The following is a 19,096-nucleotide window of genomic DNA, read 5'->3' as shown; positions in this document are numbered from 1 at the left end:
CTGCACAGTCGCAACGGATGGCTGCTGGCCGTCTATACCAGGACTACAGTGGGTCTGCACCTCTGGTGGCCCACCAATACCATTATCTCTACAAGGACTACAGTGGGTCTGCATCTATGATGACCTACCAATACCATTATTTCTACAAGGACTGCAGTGGGTCTGCACCTCTGGTGGCCCACCAATACCGTAATCTCTACCAGGACTACAGTGGGTCTGTTCTGTGATGACCTACCTACCAATATTCTTCCAAACTACGACTGACTCTGCTGTGGGTTTGCTCTGTTGTGGCCCATTACCTGTATGCATGTCAAGAGTCAGCACTGTCTTTCCGTTGGGAGGACAACACTGCTTCTTCAAGACTCCATGGAAATCCACTACTTCCGTGTGCATTTTCTTTTACTGCTCAGACTTTGAGAAAAACACTGCTATTCTCCTGTTATGTACGATTAGGACTGTCTTTATGGACTGTGAGACAATTTTAGCTTTTGACCAACATTGTATCAATAAGTGTGTGCATTTGATTTCTTTGTTATTGTAATTATGAAAAATTTTATCAAATCATTATTGGCCACTGCCCAAAAAAAAAAATTTGTAAAATTTTTTGTGGGGAGCATGGGGGCTATGTAAGTAAGCTGTTTATGTTTTCAGTATGTAAGTAGGCTGTTTATGTTTTCTTATTGGCAACGTTACGTAGCGCTCAATATGAAAATCACTGGCTGTGCTGTGTGCAGTCTGTGGCTGCTTTGCATTGTTGTAATACTCGCCATTGTAGTGTTAGGCAGCTGGCTGTGAACAGCGCGTAGCGTTGCGCAGTTGGAGGTGAGCCGCCAGCAGTGGTGGATGTGGGGAGAGAGATGGCGGAGATTTGTAATTTGTCATGAACTGATATATATATTATGACTTGTGATGATATTAAGGTAAATACATTGTTTGTTCTCTATTAATATCTTTCATTTGCTAACTATCCCTATCAGTAGTTAGTGCCTTCCATAGTTTGAATCTTTTATTTAGCTGGCAGTAGTGGCGCTCGCTGTATTGCAGTAGCTTGAGCAGCGAAGATTTTTGTGAGGTAAGTGATTTGTGAAAGGTATAGTTTAATGTTAGTCAGGGCCATTCTTTTGCAGGGATCTTTGATAGTCAGATTGCGTTGCGCTAAAAATATTGTGTGTCAGAATAAGCACAGTCTCATATATAAATTGTTCAAAGGGGACGTTTCACATTTAACTTTTTATCTAATACCCTCATAAATTTCTTGATTTTTTTTTTATTATACGACGTCGTTGAGGTGGCTCCAAATGTTAAGTCGTATCATAATGGGAATCCGTGTCTGATGTGTTTGTTTCAAAGTGCATAACATTACCAACCTGTTTTGCTGAACAATATGATGCAGTGTTCAAGAGACCGAAGTGTGTTCTGGAGGAGCATACATCAAGTATATCAATGGATGAGATGGTGCAGTTGTTAATGCACTAGATTCATTTCGGGAGGTACGGAGTACAAACTCCCATCCAATCGTCCATATTTAGGTTTTCCGTAGCTCCAATAAACTTTTTAACATGAATCCTCGGATGTTTCCCTCAAATGGTGCACCACCGATTTCCTTCCCAATCTTGTCTAATCCGAGCTTCTCATCAGCCTCTGCTGCTGTTCCATTTTTGATGAGCTCTATTTTGATGGGGCATAAGACCCCATGCTTCCTTCTTTTTTTTCTATCTCTGCTCTAATATCTCTGGTGAGCTACTGATGTGAGTCGATATTAATGTAATACAACAGTATGACGATTTACCCATAGTTAGACAATAACTTCTACCGGAATAGTCTTAAGTCAACACGTGTAAAAACAGCAATAAAGTAATTAGCTACACAACAGTTTCCGTACCCTGCGGGATATAATTATCGGCGGTTTATGGGTCGGAGGATCTGCAACAATGTAAATAATTCGGTATCCGAAGGTCACTTATTATGTTGTCATCATCCCATCTTTGTTCATTCAAGTAAGATGAAATTACATAATCTTCAAGAGGAGCGCAAGAAAAGTTCCTGTGGTCTTTAATCTTTTTAGTTATCCTGATATCAGTTTTCGCCTGCTGAAACAAACCTTTATGACCTACGATTTCAAGGTGTAGTACCGATTCTTCAGTAATTAAACCGGGCGAGGTGGTTCAGTGATTAACACACTGGACTCGCTTTCGGGAGCACGACTTTTCAGATCCGCTTCCAGCCTTCTTGATTCAGGTTTTCCACGATATCCCTAAATCACTCCAAGGAAATCCCGGGATGGTTCCTTTGAAAGGGCAAGGCCGATATTCTTCCCCAACCTTGAAAAATCAGAGCTTGTGCTCTTGTCTCTGATGACCTCAATGTCGACGGAACATTAAACCCTAATCTTCCTTCCTTCCTATTGCAATATTTAACACGTTTAATGGATGTGATACTGTACAAATTACTCGCAAACGCATCTACCTATTGTTTCGCTTTAGTGCCCAGCCATCATTGACGTAATAAGTGAAGGACTACTCGCTCCTTCTTCTCGAAGACATAGGAGGAAACCCATCTTGATCTTACTGGTGGAAACATCCCTGAAATCAGTTTTAAACACTCATAAAAATTATAAAAAAACTGAAATCAAAATGACTGGTCCTAAGTTCAAGTCCAATAATGCGTTAATACAGCAGCGTCATAACTGAAAATAAGTAACATACAGAATGAATAATATTTTTATGCAAAGGTTCTGTTGCGATACGGGTATCATATAGAAAGTGCAATTGAGAGAGAAAAATGTGAAAAGGTTTTAGAATCAGCAACCTGCAGGACCACTCGAAGAAATAACATACATGATGCACGGCAGAGTTGGCTGATCCCGCAAGGGGTTAAGTCTCCTAAACCGGGGAAGATTCTGTATTTGTACCTACTGTCTTTATTTCGTTGCACGGTGCGAAGTGAAACTCCTTACTGTAGGCGAGTATGGTGCGTGAGCGTGGCTGGGTAGTGTTTGCAGTGTTGACGGCAAAGTGAAGGGAGAAGGTGAAACGCGCTGCCGACTCGAAGCCTGCTTGTCCCGAACACTCGAGAGGACCACCGGGTTGAACTTTCCGATCAAGAGTGCTTCATGCCCTCATTCCATGAGGCACCGAGCAGAGTTCTTAAGATGTAACCGAGAACATCGGGGCATAGTGTGGTGAACAAGAATTGTACACCCTCACTTGATGACGAAATAGTTTCAGTAACAATTTCTACTAATATCAGGGTTCAGACCGAGTAATGCAGGATCGAGCGCCATACCATACACTACGGTGGCGGGATATCCATCTTTTCTCCGATGCTATTATAAATATCCATAGACCCTCACACATCGCTACATTACAAATTTAGAGCGGACAATATTACGCATATCTGTTGCCAAATAACAATATCGGATATCATATACAGGGTGTTTCAGAAGGTCGTTTAAAAATTTGGAGACAGGTTCCTTACACCAAAACAAGAAATTGAGTCCAGTAAACATGGACTCTAAAACGCACATCTTAAAAGCTATGTGTACTTGTTCATGTTCAAAACTGCAAGACACATCTCTTCTACCGCAAGCTCTTTCCTTTCCATGTGTTGGGAGGAGCCAGTACGTACCAAAACAAGAAAGGATAAGTACAGCATACATGGGCTCTGAAGTGCATACCTTCAGAGCTATGAGGGCTGGTTCTTCTTGGCTACTTTGAAACACATCTTAAACAAGTGTTCGTAGCCTTAAATTATGCACTTTAGAACCGATATTAACTGGGCATCCTTTCTTTTTTTTCCACACTACCTCCTCCCAGAACATGCAAAGCACAGAGCTTGCAGTAGAAGGGATGTGTTTCGCAGTACCGACGAGGAACAGGTGCTCATCTACATCTACATCTACAGCTACATTTATACTCCGCAAGCCACCCAACGGTGTGTGGCGGAGGGCACTTTACGTGCCACTGTCATTACCTCCCTTTCCTGTTCCAGTCGCGTATGGTTCGCGGGAAGAACGACTGCCGGAAAGCCTCCGTGCGCGCTCGAATCTCTCTAATTTTATATTCGTGATCTCCTCGGGAGGTATAAGTAGAGGGAAGCAATACATTCGATACCTCATCCAGAAACGCACCCTCTCGAAACCTGGACAGCAAGCTACACCGCGATGCAGAGCGCCTCTCTTGCAGAGTCTGCCACTTGAGTTTGCTAAACATCTCCGTAACGCTATCACGCTTACCAAATAACCATGTGACAAAACGCGCCGCTCTTCTTTGGATCTTCTCTATCTCCTCTGTCAACCCGACCTGGTAGGGAACCCACACTGATGAGCAATATGGCTCTGAGCACTACGGGACTTAACATCTGAGGTCATCAGTCCCCTAGACTTAGAACTACTTAAACCTAACTAACCTAAGGACATCACACACATCCATGCCCGAGGCAGGATTCGAACCTGCGACCGTAGCGGTCCCGCAGTTCCAGACTGAAGCGCCTAGAACCACTCGGCCACTCCGGCCGGCGATGAGCAATACTCAAGTATAGGTCGAACGAGTGTTTTGTAAGCCACCTCCTTTGTTGATGGACTACATTTTCTAAGAACTCTCCCAATGAATCTCAACCTGGTACCCGCCTTACCAACAATTAATTTTAATTGATCATGCCACTTCAAATCGTTCCGCACGCATACTCCCAGATACACTCCTGGAAATTGAAATAAGAACACCGTGAATTCATTGTCCCAGGAAGGGGAAACTGTATTGACACATTCCTGGGGTCAGATACATCACATGATCACACTGACAGAACCACAGGCACATAGACACAGGCAACAGAGCATGCACAATGTCGGCACTAGTACAGTGTATATCCACCTTTCGCAGCAATGCAGGCTGCTATTCTCCCATGGAGACGATCGTAGAGATGCTGGATGTAGTCCTGTGGAACGGCTTGCCATGCCATTTCCACCTGGCGCCCCAGTTGGACCAGCGTTCGTGCTGGACGTGCAGACCGTGTGAGACGAAGCTTCATCCAGTCCCAAACATGCTCAATGGGGGACAGATCCGGAGATCTTGCTGGCCAGGGTAGTTGACTTACACCTTCTAGAGCACGTTGGGTGGCACGGGATACATGCGGACGTGCATTGTCCTGTTGGAACAGCAAGTTCCCTTGCCGGTCTAGGAATGGTAGAACGATGGGTTCGATGACGGTTTGGATGTACCGTGCACTATTCAGTGTCCCCTCGACGATCACCAGTGGTGTACGGCCAGTGTAGGAGATCGCTCCCCACACCATGATGCCGGGTGTTGGCCCTGTGTGCCTCAGTCGTATGCAGTCCTGATTGTGGCGCTCACCTGCACGGCGCCAAACACGCATACGACCATCATTGGCACCAAGGCAGAAGCGACTCTCATCACTGAAGACGACACGTCTCCATTCGTCCCTCCATTCACGCCTGTCGCGACACCACTGGAGGCGGGCTGCACGATGTTGGGGCGTGAGCGGAAGACGGCCTAACGGTGTGCGGGACCGTAGCCCAGCTTCATGGAGACGGTTGCGAATGGTCCTCGCCGATACCCCAGGAGCAACAGTGTCCCTAATTTGCTGGGAAGTGGCGGTGCGGTCCCCTACGGCACTGCGTAGGATCCTACGGTCTTGGCGTGCATCCGTGCGACGCTGCGGTCCGGTCCCAGGTCGACGGGCACGTGCACCTTCCGCCGACCACTGGCGACAACATCGATGTACTGTGGAGACCTCACGCCCCACGTGTTGAGCAATTCGGCGGTACGTCCACCCGGCCTCCCGCATGCCCACTATACGCCTTCGCTCAAAGTCCGTCAACTGCACATACGGTTCACGTCCACGCTGTCGCGGCATGCTACCAGTGTTAAAGACTGCGATGGAGCTCCGTATGCCACGGCAAACTGGCTGACACTGACGGCGGCGGTGCACAAATGCTGCGCAGCTAGCGCCATTCGACGGCCAACACCGCGGTTCCTGGTGTGTCCGCTGTGCCGTGCGTGTGATCATTGCTTGTACAGCCCTCTCGCAGTGTCCGGAGCAAGTATGGTGGGTCTGACACACCGGTGTCAATGTGTTCTTTTTTCCATTTCCAGGAGTGTATTTTATAGAAGTAACTGCTACCAGTGTTTGTTCCGCTGTCATATAATCATACAATAAAGGATCCTTCTTTCTATGTATTCGCAATACATTACATTTATCTATGTTAAGGGTCAGTTTCCACTCCCTGCACCAAGTGCCTATCCGCTGCAGATCTTCCGGCATTTCGCTACAATTTTCTAATGCTGCAACTTCTCTGTATACTACAGCATCATCCACGAAAAGCCGCAAGGAACTTCCGACACTATCTATCATGTTTACTGGACTTTTTTTTCTTGTTTTGGTGTAAGAAACCCATCCCAAAATTTTTAAAATGTCATTATGAAACACTCTGTATATGATGAACATTGAAAGCCACATCTACGCCTACGGCGAGCCTCGAACCTACCATCTTTTCTTCATAGTGGGTACCACAGCAATGAAGTTACTAAAAGAAGGTGGCATTTTCCACTTTACCTGTAATAATTTTAATAATTCACAACTAGTTTCAGTCTTCTAGACCATTCTCAAATGATTTCGTGATTCTGCAAGAGAAAACTATCCATAAGTATTGAAGTGGTATCGTTCATAAATCTGTGTTATCTATTCGTGTTGGTTCACATATGCTGTCTTGTTGATTTGACAATTTGATATTTGCGAAAGTATTAAATTATTCAAAGAATAAAGCTAAACATGGAATAAACGGAATAATAATTTCATGTGCTATGACTGTATATTTATGTGTGTATTTGAGGAGAGTTAGAAAAAAGTAAGAAATAAAATAGTAAGCAAAACAAAATAAAAAATATTAAAATATATGGAAAGGTAAGATCAAATTTTAAATTTCATTTTATTGTATAGATTGTTTTTGATTGGTCATTAGCAGAACGTGGCAACAATTATATAGATAATTTTTGAATCGTCATTAGCAAAATGTGACTGAAGTTATATAGATGAGTTTTAATCGGTGAATAGTAGAAGAAGATTTCCAGAGTAATAATAGAAGAGGAAAGAATAAGTATTCCGCTTCCAATTAGCAAAACTGTCCTCCTTATAGTATCCCACATAAAGCAAAAGATAAAAAGTTTTGAAATAAATCATATTTATTATTCTTTTGCAACTTCAAAATGTTCTTCTGCAATATAAAACGTGCACTCTTCTAAGTTAGACGTTTTGTCTGTTAACACGTAAAACACAAACTGTCGCAGAAGCCACGAATAACTGTTATTCTTTGCGGACGGGTAACATTTCCAGTCGGGTTGTAAAGCTTCAGTCTATTGGTATATGATTTTCTGTGGTTCTTTTGATAAATGCTAACTTCTTCCTAGTCCAGTTCCAAATTCTGATTTTATTTTCACATAATACAGTTTCTACACGCTGACGTTTGTCGTAGTATGGAGACGGTCTCAATTTGTTTTTGTACAATCGTTCCGCTGTGGGCATCGTTTCGTATACGACGTCATGCTATATGGCACTGACTTTAGTTGGTAGAGTTTTATTGTTGATATTTATCCAAATGTTCATCCAGTTTTTCGCAGGATATTTTACCTCAGTTGGGTTGTGAAGATTATTTCTAGTAATATAATCATAGACGGTTCTAGTATTGCATTGTGCTGGAGGAAGTCTTAGATAGCTCCAATCGACATAGTACTTTCGGACGTAATCTAGGCTGGCATCTATATGTGCTGCATCAACGGGAGCGTTTCTCTCCCCAGGATCTAACGAGAGGAATTGAAGTTTCGTAATGCCTGCCTTAGTGGCACGTGTTAGTGTGAAAGCATGAGTTAGAAACAGTGCGTCACATCTAGATGTAACGTCTTTAATTCGAGTTCCTCCTTGCGCCTGTGCAAAGTCGTCTTGTGGAAGAGTACGTTGAAGATATGTTGTTTCCACACATACGAACACGCAGCTGCTAGTATTTTCTGTGCAACGAGGTGCGGTATCGGTAACGCTGCTGCAGCATGATATATTTTGCTAATTATATATATTTATAAACTGAGCTTTCCGTAAACGATCTAAGGATCGGGCGTTATGTTGCTTCAGCAGGGCTCTGATGATATTAAATTTCCGCTCCCAATTGTTCATAGCCATGAGCTTGGGATTCGTCCCTAAACACAACCCGTGTTGGCGTCTCTCTTGAGTTACATCTAACCAATGCGCACCTACTGCACTATTGTAAGAACCAAGATGCATTATTTTGGATTTTTGAGGATTCAGTTTTGTGCCAGAGGATCGTGAGTATTGGTTTATCACACGTCGCACTTCATCGACGTCACTGTTCGAAATAATGTCATCAGCATAACCGTGACAGACTGTCTTAGTACTGAAGACCCGTAGTCCTCTCAACTTGTGGTGCCGTGTATAAAGCAAAGATTCCACCGCGATCGAATATAATGTCATAATAGACAGGGGGCATCCTTGATGTATTGATTGTTGAATTGGAGATGCTTCAGTCAGTTGTTCATTGATTTTAACCCTTGAGAAAGCACCACCGATACATTTACGTATGACAGTTATAAAGTGGTCGTTGAAACCCATTTTCTGCGTGGTGCTGAGTAAGAAGCCATGATTGATCCTATCAAAGGCTTCATCAAAGTCTAAAAACAATAAGGAAAGACTACTGTCATTTACCAAAGTGATGTCTATTACGTTCCTGTACTCCTTTTACTGCACTCGTTTGGTAACGACATATGACATTTTTCAGGAGGGGCTTCAACCATCTATTCAGAATACGAGTGAGAATTTTAAAGTCAGCGTTGAGTAAAGTGAGTGGTCGTAAATCATGGATCCTCTTGCTGCTCGGTTATTTGGTCGCTGTTGTGCGCCCTAAAACACTAGTCATCATCATCATCGGTTATTTACAATCATTCCCTCCGCAAATGTAGCACGTAACGCCTTGTTGGTTCATAACTCGTCGACCTGGAGGCCATCGGGACATGCTGACTTGTTCCTCGTAGCGTCGTTAATTATGGTTTTTATTTCGTCCTGGGTTATATGTTCGATTAGACTGGCAATGTCCTCCTCACGAATTCCCGTCGTAAAGTTTTGCATATTCGGTCCACCATATTATTCACTCCCGATACTTAGTTTGGGAGCGTAAGCATTTCTACCAAGTTGGTCCGATCTATCTATTTGCGTTCCAGCGTAGGTACCCCTATAATACTTCGTATATATTGTTTTATGGCGGTCTGAATAGTGTGTTCTCCTCTTCCATCGTCCGCCAGCGCGGTTATTATTCTCTGTTTCCCTCTGATTGTCTCCCTTTTTACGTGGTATTAATACGTACGTTCCGGCATAAGATCGTCCTTACCTCGGGCTCGCTACGCACCCTGTCCAGACGCTGCTGGACTAGAGCGATTACATTCGACTTAAAAGCGTTTCAACTTGATTATATTAGCCGAAAGGCCATCTGGTTGTTTACAAAGGTGTTGCAAACAGGAGAAGTTTGTTTATGCCATTACGCTTGGACCTTTGCATACTGTACAATGCATTTACGAATGAAAGGTTTTGCATGTTCGGTCCACCAAATTATTCACTCCCGATACTTAGTTTGGGAGCGTAAGCATTTCTGCCAAGTTGGTATGATCTAGTGCTTATATTCAGCTTCCTTCAATAGTGAGATCTTAAGTTGCCATACTCCACGGCCACGAAAAGATTTTGTCGGATTACCTGAGTGAAATATATGGTATGCACAATGGTCGTAGAAGCTGATAGGTCATATCTCTGTCATCGATATTGCGCATGAATTCTTTGGCAGCACAGATTCTGTCTAACTTGCTTGCTGATGTGCTACTGACATAACTATAACCGGTATGGTGGGCATTCAACTAAGTCCAGGTGTCTTGCGGTTCTAATTCATTCACCAATGTTTGTAGCTCTTGACACGAGTTAAAATTAGGCGCCTGGTCTTCACAGCGCAGCACACAGTTAAAATTTCCGGCAAGCATGGTGGCGGCCTCAACGTTCGCTAGCATTTCAACTATCCAGTTCCGATAAAAGCTACCTATATGCTGTCTTTCGTTAGTCCTATCTGGCGCATATACCCCGATCCGTCTCTAAAATATCTTGAGCTCGACGTCCGATACCCTCTTTGAAAAAAATTGCTGCTCCTCCTTCATTTAGGATGTTGACCATGGTTTCGCAACCTGTTATTTCCGCTACTTCAGTTGCTACAACCTCTTGTAACATGGAAACATATGTATCAGCGACATAAAGATAATCCTTCAAACACAGTAACTTTACCACCGAACTTATCCGGGAGACATTGATTGTAGCCAGCTTGTAGGTCTGCATATAAATGCTTCCTATTGCTCAGTATCTTCCGACCAAAGCATGCTCGGATCCCGAAGAGACGGGGAAGTTGCGAACACCATTGTGTTCATGTGACTGTGCACATGAACATCCCCATCCTGAATGGGAGCCATTATCCTCGTTGCATCAGCCACTAACGTTTCTCCTGTTGAGATTTCTTAAGCATTTCTCTGGTGTGTGTCCTTTTCCTTTCTAATTCTTGTGCCTCTTCCTGACTTTGTATTCTAGGAGGCCATTTCGTTTGTTTACACGATTTTTTCGAATTGTCCTTACTTGATATTGGATGATCAGACCGGTCGTTGAAAATTGGGTTGTTTTAGTATGTGTCCTAGTCAGCTAGCATGTCGCTCAGTGGAACATCATATGGATTGCCGCCTAATGGTACCTCGGGATGTTTCACAACCGCAATACTTTCCTTTACAAATGTCTAGCTTTCGTCTAATGTCTTGAGATTAGTCTCTCCTGCAGAGACCTGATTTGAACATTTTGGCAGGGTAACCGTTGGACTCTAATCGTTCGTCATCACCCAATGTGCAGCTGAGTCCTAATTCTCTTCATTTTCTCCTCAACGCAATATGTCAGGATCCTGCCAATTCCCGGTTTCCTGCAATGGGGCTGACAAAGTCTGCGCATACGTCGGTTTTTGTTGATGTCGGAGTTCGCCCACGGAGGTGGATGCCTGGTTTTCCCTCCGTAAAGATTTAACACGGGAGCTCGTTGCCTTAAGATGATCAGTGGGTCCAAATACTACGCAAGTCCTCCGTTGGAAAACATAAACATCTAAGGCTTTGAAGACTTGAACCATAATATACGACGGGATATGCTCATGAAGATCAGTTTTAACATTTCGCACACCATTGTCAACAGTGAAATGTTTGTTGCCCGTCCATTTCTCATAATCTGCAAAACCGTGCCATAAGACGTCAACGCTTGTTTGATGAGATCGAACTTCAGTTCAAAAGGAGGTTGAATACACGCACAGATCGCAACCCCTAAACCAGCATAGCTAGTCGCAGTTGAACTAGATTCGCCACTGGAACGAAGAAAGTTCTGGAAATCGCCTGTTTTTGCCATAATCCGGGTACATGTTTCAGCGTCTCGCACTTTAACATACGCTGCATTACCAAGTAAATCATACGTCAAACCGTGAACGTCATCATCTTGTAAACTTATCTTTTCGAACAACCAATCGTCGAGTTCAAACACTTTCGGCCTGTCATATCCGAACAGAAACGAAAACATCATCGTAGACTTCCTACTCTGAGCTTCCATAGCTGGATGGCTATGTCGTACTCAGAAGCTAAATGGATATATGGCCGACGATGCGCCCCACTCGCGGCGAGCTCCGCGCGCGACGGCGGCTAGGCCAGCACGGTGTCCTTGACACATTTTTGCGAGCCGCTCCGCCACAGTGGCTTAGTTACTAGCGCGTCAGTACGGCAAGGACGCCCAGTGTCAATGGCTTTGTGCGCCATAGCATTAGACCCACTCCTCCGACATACGCCCAACGATTGCCGTGGGGTCGCAATAGGCAACGACCAGCTGATTTGCAGGGCTTATGCTGATGACCTCGGAGTTTTCATGGAACAGCGAGCAAATGTGGACAGGCTCGCCAGTACGAGAAGGCAACCGGAGTGATTGTCAATCCCAAGAAGACAGTGTTACTCCCCTTCACGCGTCCCGGGTGGAATATTCAGCGGAACTGGTTCTGTGACTAGAGACAGCACGAAGTCCTCGGAGTCGTCATGTCTCTTAACTTGCAGACAGTCCGCTTGCTTAGCTGAGTGGTACCGTGTTTACCTACCAAGCAAGTGGGCCCGGGTTCGATTCCCGGCCCGCTTGGAGATTTTCTCCGCTCGTGGACTAGGTGTTGTGTTGTCCTCATCATCATATCATCCTCATCACCGACAAGCAAGTCGCCCAATGTGGCGTCGACTGAAATAAGACTTGCACTAGGCGGTCGAACTTCCCCGGATGGGGCCTCCCGGCCAATAATGCCATACTATCATTTCATTTTTTACCTGCAGACAAAGGAGGCGCTCAACTGTCGTACCTCTCTGCATACAATCAGAGCGGTAGGCAGAAATCTTCGGTCAGGGCCATGGATCTTCACGAAAAGGTGGAGATCATTAACATTTACATCCTAGCGAAGGCCTGGTATCTGGCTCAAGTTCTGCCAGTACCCAAACAAATAGCATGCACGATTAAACAGGCCGTATATTGGATGTTGGGTGGGGGGGGGGGGGGGGGAGGGGGGGGCAAATTTTCAAGGTCTCTGTGCAAACTTGTAACTGAGTCATGAAGATGGCGGGCTGGGGTTAATAGATTTCCAAGCCAAATATGCGGCGCTTTTCATCAAACGCACCAAATGAGTGATTGAAAAATATTCTGTAATATCGAGTCACAATCACTGGATGTCCCTGTTGTGACTTGGCAAGACAGCCAAGCCACTATTACCGGTAGCCGAAAGGCACGCGTTTAAGCTCACGCAGGCTGGCGTGAGGTCTGGAACAGTTAAAGGAGTTGAGTCTAGTAAAAATAATACGTAGCTGCTGGAATACTTAACTTTAATCCATAATTGGTGAACATCGGTCTGACGGTACATGCATCACAAGATAAATAGCAAATGATAATGGCGCCTTGCTAGGTCGTAGCAAATGACGTAGCTGAAGGCTATGCTAACTATCGTCTCGGCAAATAAGAGCGTAATTTGTCAGTGAACCATCTCTAGCAAAGTCGGCTGTACAACTGGGGCGAGTGCTAGGAAGTGTCTCTAGACCTGCCGTGTGGTGGCGCTCGGTCTGCAATCACTGACAGTGGCGACACGCGGGTCCGACGTATACTAGCGGCTACCACCTAGCAAGTGTGGTGTCTGGCGGTGACACCACAGTCCCCATCCAAATCAGCAGCATCCCCTCTGCACTAAACTCTGCCCTTCGGTTTTACCTCGACACTAGCTACCTTCTAAATAGTGACCTGAGCCGCAACATCCACTTCGTGGATCTCCAATTCGGTATAAATGGGAGTTGCGACTGCCACAACACAAGTGGAACAATGTGTGGCAAAACCTAGCCTCCAAGGTTCTAACTGTGAGTGTGCGCACAACGTGGTACAAGGTCGACAATCGCACTATTCCAACAAACCCAAACTTTCCTCAATTCTCCTACTCCGATCCAGTGACTGTGAGTGTGTGGTGAAGAGAACGCAATTGAAGATCGCTTTGCGTGCCGCAAATTTCGTATCATCTGGGGCACTGCAAGGGACATGCTGCGATTGATAAACAGAGTTGCTGTGAATCACATTACGGTGTCAGACGCCATCATATCACAATGGAATCCCTATCCCCGAACACTGAAAAATGCCACGACCTGGATTGTAGGATATACAATTTACGCAATATTTTCCTTAAAAATGGCTGATAAATTGGATTTCCTGGTGTATTTGTGGAACGAACATGGAAAGGAACAAACACGACAGAAACATAGTGACACGTTTGCCAATATCCTGAAGATAACATTGCAAAAAGCGTATGGTGATACTGGACTATGACTTTACTTGTTCTACCCCTTTTTTTGTGTTAACTTTTCTTTTCATTTAATGTGATTTCGTGATTTACTGTGCTGCCTGAAGTCCTTATTTACTTTCCTACACTCCATGAACTGCATATTTTCGTTATGTAACTTTGGTTAGAAGAGCACTAACTGAAAACAGACTTAGGAAGCCTTGTCTCAGGAGTGTTATGGACTTGCTTGGTGTTGTGGATATTCCAATGCATGTCTCCTTGTGTGTTGGGGCTAGGCGGCTTGTGTATTGAATGACACTGCCTAAGACCGGACCTGCAGAACAGCTGGAAGAAACTTTTATTTCCTTAATCTTAAGGTACATTTTTATTTGATTTTACAACAGGGTGTAACCTCTGGGGATGAACTTTTAATTTTAAGTGTCAGTGAGGATGTCTGATGCCAAGTTCAGCTAATTTGTTTTCAATATTTCCATCGGGTGCTTCCGATTTAGAAGACAATTATTTTGTTAGTGACTAAGTACTTCGAGAACGACTATTACTTTTTTGCAGCAGCCAGTGACTGTTTTATTTTTTTGTTTGCCTACAAAGTAAGGCTACAGGCTTTAAACTCTACTGCCGAACTGTCAATTCGTCCATTTGCTGCACGTTGTGGTTTTGTCCTTCGTTCTTTATTTGGTTTTGAGAAAAGGAACAGTAGTCAAGATATTCATTTCTCAAGTCTGATTCATGAAGAAATACACTTTCTGTTCCACTATATATCAAGAAGGTTTATTTCACCACAAGGAACTTCCGTCACGGAACATGAACCATGAGGAACATCTACAATTTCATTTCATTTATTTCATGATTTTGTTTTCATTGCTCTAAAGGTGGAAAGATTATGATCATCCTTTGTCGGAAGATGATATCTATATGTTAATTTACATAAAGCAGTGAAGCTCGCCGAAGAAGGCACCCTTGCAGAGTGCAAGGGAGGCCCTATCCATAAAAAGAAAAACAAAACCAAAAAAAATTGCCGCATCCGGATTCGATCCCCGACATTGGCACACATTTCCTCTCGTTGCTTCAGTCTACGTATAGAAAATCATAGACCTATCCTCACTGGAACAAAATAAAACTGAAAAAACTTAACTGCATAAGTAAGGTGATTAAACGAAACTTTTATATACTTATTTATGCATCTGATCAGTTGAACCATGTGATAAATAAATAGGTCACAAAATTTGCATTTAACACAATCTAGGCAGTTGCTTCAAACTGTCAGACACTTACAAGTTCAGTGGTACGAAGAAACGAATTCGTGACACATTTAATACTACATTCTGAACAAGTGCGTGTTACATTTATAAACGAAGTTATAATGCGAAATAAAACTTTGTCTTTTTAACTAAACCGTTCCAAATGTCCCTAATTAAATTAACGAGACTTGTTTTCTACAGTTTAACCCGTTACACTTGTTTCTGCAGGTATGTGTGCTGTCACAAAGCTACCCCTATAATCTATGGAAATAATTTTTCCCCTTTCCAGTGACTGTGGAAAATTTTTGTAAAATTTAAATATTATACACAGTGGTCTGCACATGTAACTTACTTATGTTATCTTACCATCAGTTACTCAGTTCTTCATTTTTATCGGCAGTAGGAGAAAGCATCCAAAAAATCCATAAACAAAATGGTTTTGTGACCACTCAAGTGTAACGCTTGTGCTTGTAGCTCCCATCGCTAATTGTAGCACTGCTCATTAGCTCACTATATTGGAACTGTATGTTGAATTTTGACCCCAATTACAGCATTTAAGAATAAAATACCACAGCGTGCTATTGTTACAAAGTAATATACAGAGTGCTTTACAAATCATGTTACGCACTTCTATAGGTTGTAGAGGGAAATTAGTAGACCAAGTTTTACATAGGAACCCATGTCCGGAAACGTCATCCGACGATGCTACAGAGCTTCAAAGTTGTAGGCGCGGGGGTCTGTAAATGTATGTACATTCAAGGGGATTCCGTGATGATGTTACAGTCTTTCAAGGACGTCGGAGACGAATAAATGTATCAGATTGAGGTAAGGGTCCTTGGTTCGGAAACGATCGAGTCGATAGCTACAAGCGAAAATCAATCTGATACCTCCGACTTTGGAATACATGTACCAGTACTATTGATGCTAAGAATGTAGGGTATGTAAATTTCTGAAGTGGTAGTACGGAACACGGCAAGAAAAAAAGTCTAGTAAACATGGACTCTAAAATGCAAACCTGAGGAGCTATGAGCACTTTTTCATCTTCACTAGTGTGAAACACATCTTCTTTATTGAACAAGTACTCATAGCTATTAAGGTATCCATTTTAGAGCCCATGTTTACTAGATATTTTGTTTTGGTCCATATCACCACCTCTGAAAGTTGCCAACCCTGCAAGCTTAGCAACAACAGTACCGGTACATGTCTGTCAGAAGTATCAGAATGGTTTTCACTTATAACTTTCGGCTCGTTCGTTTCTGATACGGGAACCCTTACCTTAAACTGATATATTTATCTTTCATCATCACCTCTGAAATTTTGTAACATCATTACGGATTCATCCTGTACATACAGGATTACCGTTACAAATTTCTAGGACTTTGTAGAGGGGAGTGAGTACAGAATATTTTGAATAGGAATCCATGCCCGGAAACGTCACCTTTCCGTTCTACGACGATTCCTGTTCAGATGTTTAATTCATCCACTTCTGCAGGAGGAATGAATTAGGCGTGATGCAGTATAAGTATTGGGTAACAATTCGAAAGGAAATGTAACGAAACATCCATTTATCACTTAAGCAGATTTGTCTGTACTAACACTTGAACATTACGCTCTGTACTTGCAGCACGCTGGGTTCTGCTTTGTTTTGGAATATTGTAAACACGTAATGTTTAAGTGTTAATACAAACAAACGTGCTTAAGTGATAAATGGTTGTTTCGTTATGTTTCCTTTCGAACTGTTTTGAACATTATGTTCTACACGTGCTGTATGCTGGGTTCTCTTTTGTTTTGGAACAATTTAAACATGTAATGTTTGAGAGTTAATACAAACAAATGTGCTGAAGTGGTAAATGGCTGTTTCGTTATGTTTCCTTTCGAATTGTTTTGAACATTATGTTCTACACGTGCTATATGCTGGGTTCTCTTTTGTTTTGGAACAATTTAAACATGTAATGTTTGAGAGTTAATACAAACAAATGTGCTGAAGTGGTAAATGGCTGTTTCGTTATGTTTCCTTTCGAATTGTTTTGAACATTATGTTCTACACGTGGTGTATGCTGAGTTCTCATTTGTTTTGAAACAATTTAAACAATGTTTAAGTGTTAATACAATCAAACTTGCTTAAGTGATAAATGGCTGTTTCGTTATGTTTCCTTTCGAACTGTTTTGAACATTATGTTCTACGCCTGCTGTATGCTGGGTTCTCTTTTGTTTTGGAATAATTTAAACACATAATGTTTAAGTGTTAATACAAACAAATGTGCTTAAGTGGTAAATGAATGTTTCATTATGTTTCCTTTCGAATTGTTAATAACTGAACTGCGACACGTCTACTTCAATTCCTCGAGCAGAAAAGAATGAGTTAAACATCTGGACAGAAACCGTCTTATAACGGAAACGGTACGTTTCTGGACACGGATCTCTATTCAAAATATTAAGTACTTCTTCCTCTTGAGAAAAATGGTTCAAATGGCTCTGAGCACTATGGGACTTAACTTCTAAGGTCATCAGTCCCCTAGAACTTAGAACTACTTAAACCTAACTAACCTAAGGACATCACAAACATCCATGCCCGAGGCAGGATTCGAACCTGCGACCGTAGCAGTCGCGCGGTTCTGGACTGAGCGCCTAGAACCGCTAGACCACCGAGGCCGGCCCTCTTGAGAAGTCATACAAGTTTGTAACGGAAATTTCCGGACACCCTATACATACATTTACAGATGCCGGTGCCTATAACTTTGACACTCTGTAGCGTTGGATGACGTTTCCGGACATGGAGTCCTACGTAAAACTTGATCTGCTAAGTCCACTCTACAACCTCTAGGAGTTTGTAACACGAATTCTGAAACACCCTGTATAAGACACACAGTTGCCCAGTTTTGCGGTGAACTGATTTGGATGTAGGAATAGATCTGTAGTGAGAAAATACATCCTATTGTAGAATAGTAGTACAATGTAGAATAAATAAACATGTAAAAGTGGGGCAGGTGAAGAGATACTTTCTGAGAAGTAGCGGTCACAACTGCAGATTATCACAAGCAAAGTCCTAGTTTCATAACAATACATCGATAGGTCAACTGACTTTCGCGGGGCGTCAGTCCGGAATAGGTTTCACACGAACGCCATAGGACACTGCAAAAACCGCTCGAGTAGTGACTCCAAAATTGGTAGCTGGAATGTTACGTTATTTATTGAGTAGCTAGGCAATTTCTGTGATACGTACCGTAGGTTAGACACAGCAGATGTGGAGTGGAGACAGCGCGGTGCTCTCGAATGGCGAGTTGCGGCGGTGGCTGCGCAGTACCTACTGCCTACTGCCGCGGGACCCCCGGGTAGTCGGCCCCCACCTTGGCTGACCCGGCGCCACACACACGCACCTCACAGGCTTCCCCAGCGCCTCTGCCAATTTTTCGCTCGCCCTGCAGCAGTCAGACTTCACGTGGCCGGCAGCCCCTGCAGCCACAACATAGTCGTTCCTCCTACAACCGCTAACAGACAGCACTCGTAAACCGGTAGAAAGTACTGAAGCAGCAATAGAAAACAGTGACTCTTTACACTAAAAGTAACTCCGAAGATCGTTTGTAACTAGAGTTGTAAAAATACCGTAGGCTACTAAGCGTAGACTATGGTACCCTACAGGCCATTAAAATTGCTGCACCACGAAGATGACGGACTACACAAGCGAAATTTAAACGACACGAAGAAGATGCTGTGATATACAAATGATTAGCTTTTCAGAGCATTCACACAAGAGTGGCGCCGGTGGCGACACCTACAACGTGCTGACATGAGGAAAGCTTCCAACCGATTTCTCATACACAAACAGCAGTTGACCGGCGTTGCCTGGTGAAACGTTGTTGTGATGCCTCGTGTAAGGAGTAGAAATGCGTACCATCACGTTTCCGACTTTGACAAAGGTCAGATTGTAACC

The 19,096-nt window shown here is 43.4% G+C and overlaps 1 protein-coding gene across 1 annotated transcript in view; it reads right to left on the bottom strand.

Annotated features, from left to right (window-relative positions):
- The window catches only part of LOC124721230 (retinol dehydrogenase 13-like), a 218,733-nt gene extending 200,266 nt beyond the window's left edge, over window positions 1-18,467 (bottom strand). Inside the window, exon 1 of the mRNA XM_047246088.1 lies at window positions 18,389-18,467. The gene's annotated coding sequence lies outside the window, so the exon portion shown is untranslated. The remainder of the gene's footprint in view (window positions 1-18,388) is intronic.
- Window positions 18,468-19,096: the final 629 nt, after the last annotated feature.

Source organism: Schistocerca piceifrons, chromosome X (genome assembly GCF_021461385.2).
Source record: "Schistocerca piceifrons isolate TAMUIC-IGC-003096 chromosome X, iqSchPice1.1, whole genome shotgun sequence".
Taxonomy (NCBI): domain Eukaryota; kingdom Metazoa; phylum Arthropoda; class Insecta; order Orthoptera; family Acrididae; genus Schistocerca; species Schistocerca piceifrons.
Note: the sequence above shows the minus strand (reverse complement) of the source record. Positions and strands in the feature narration are given on the sequence as shown.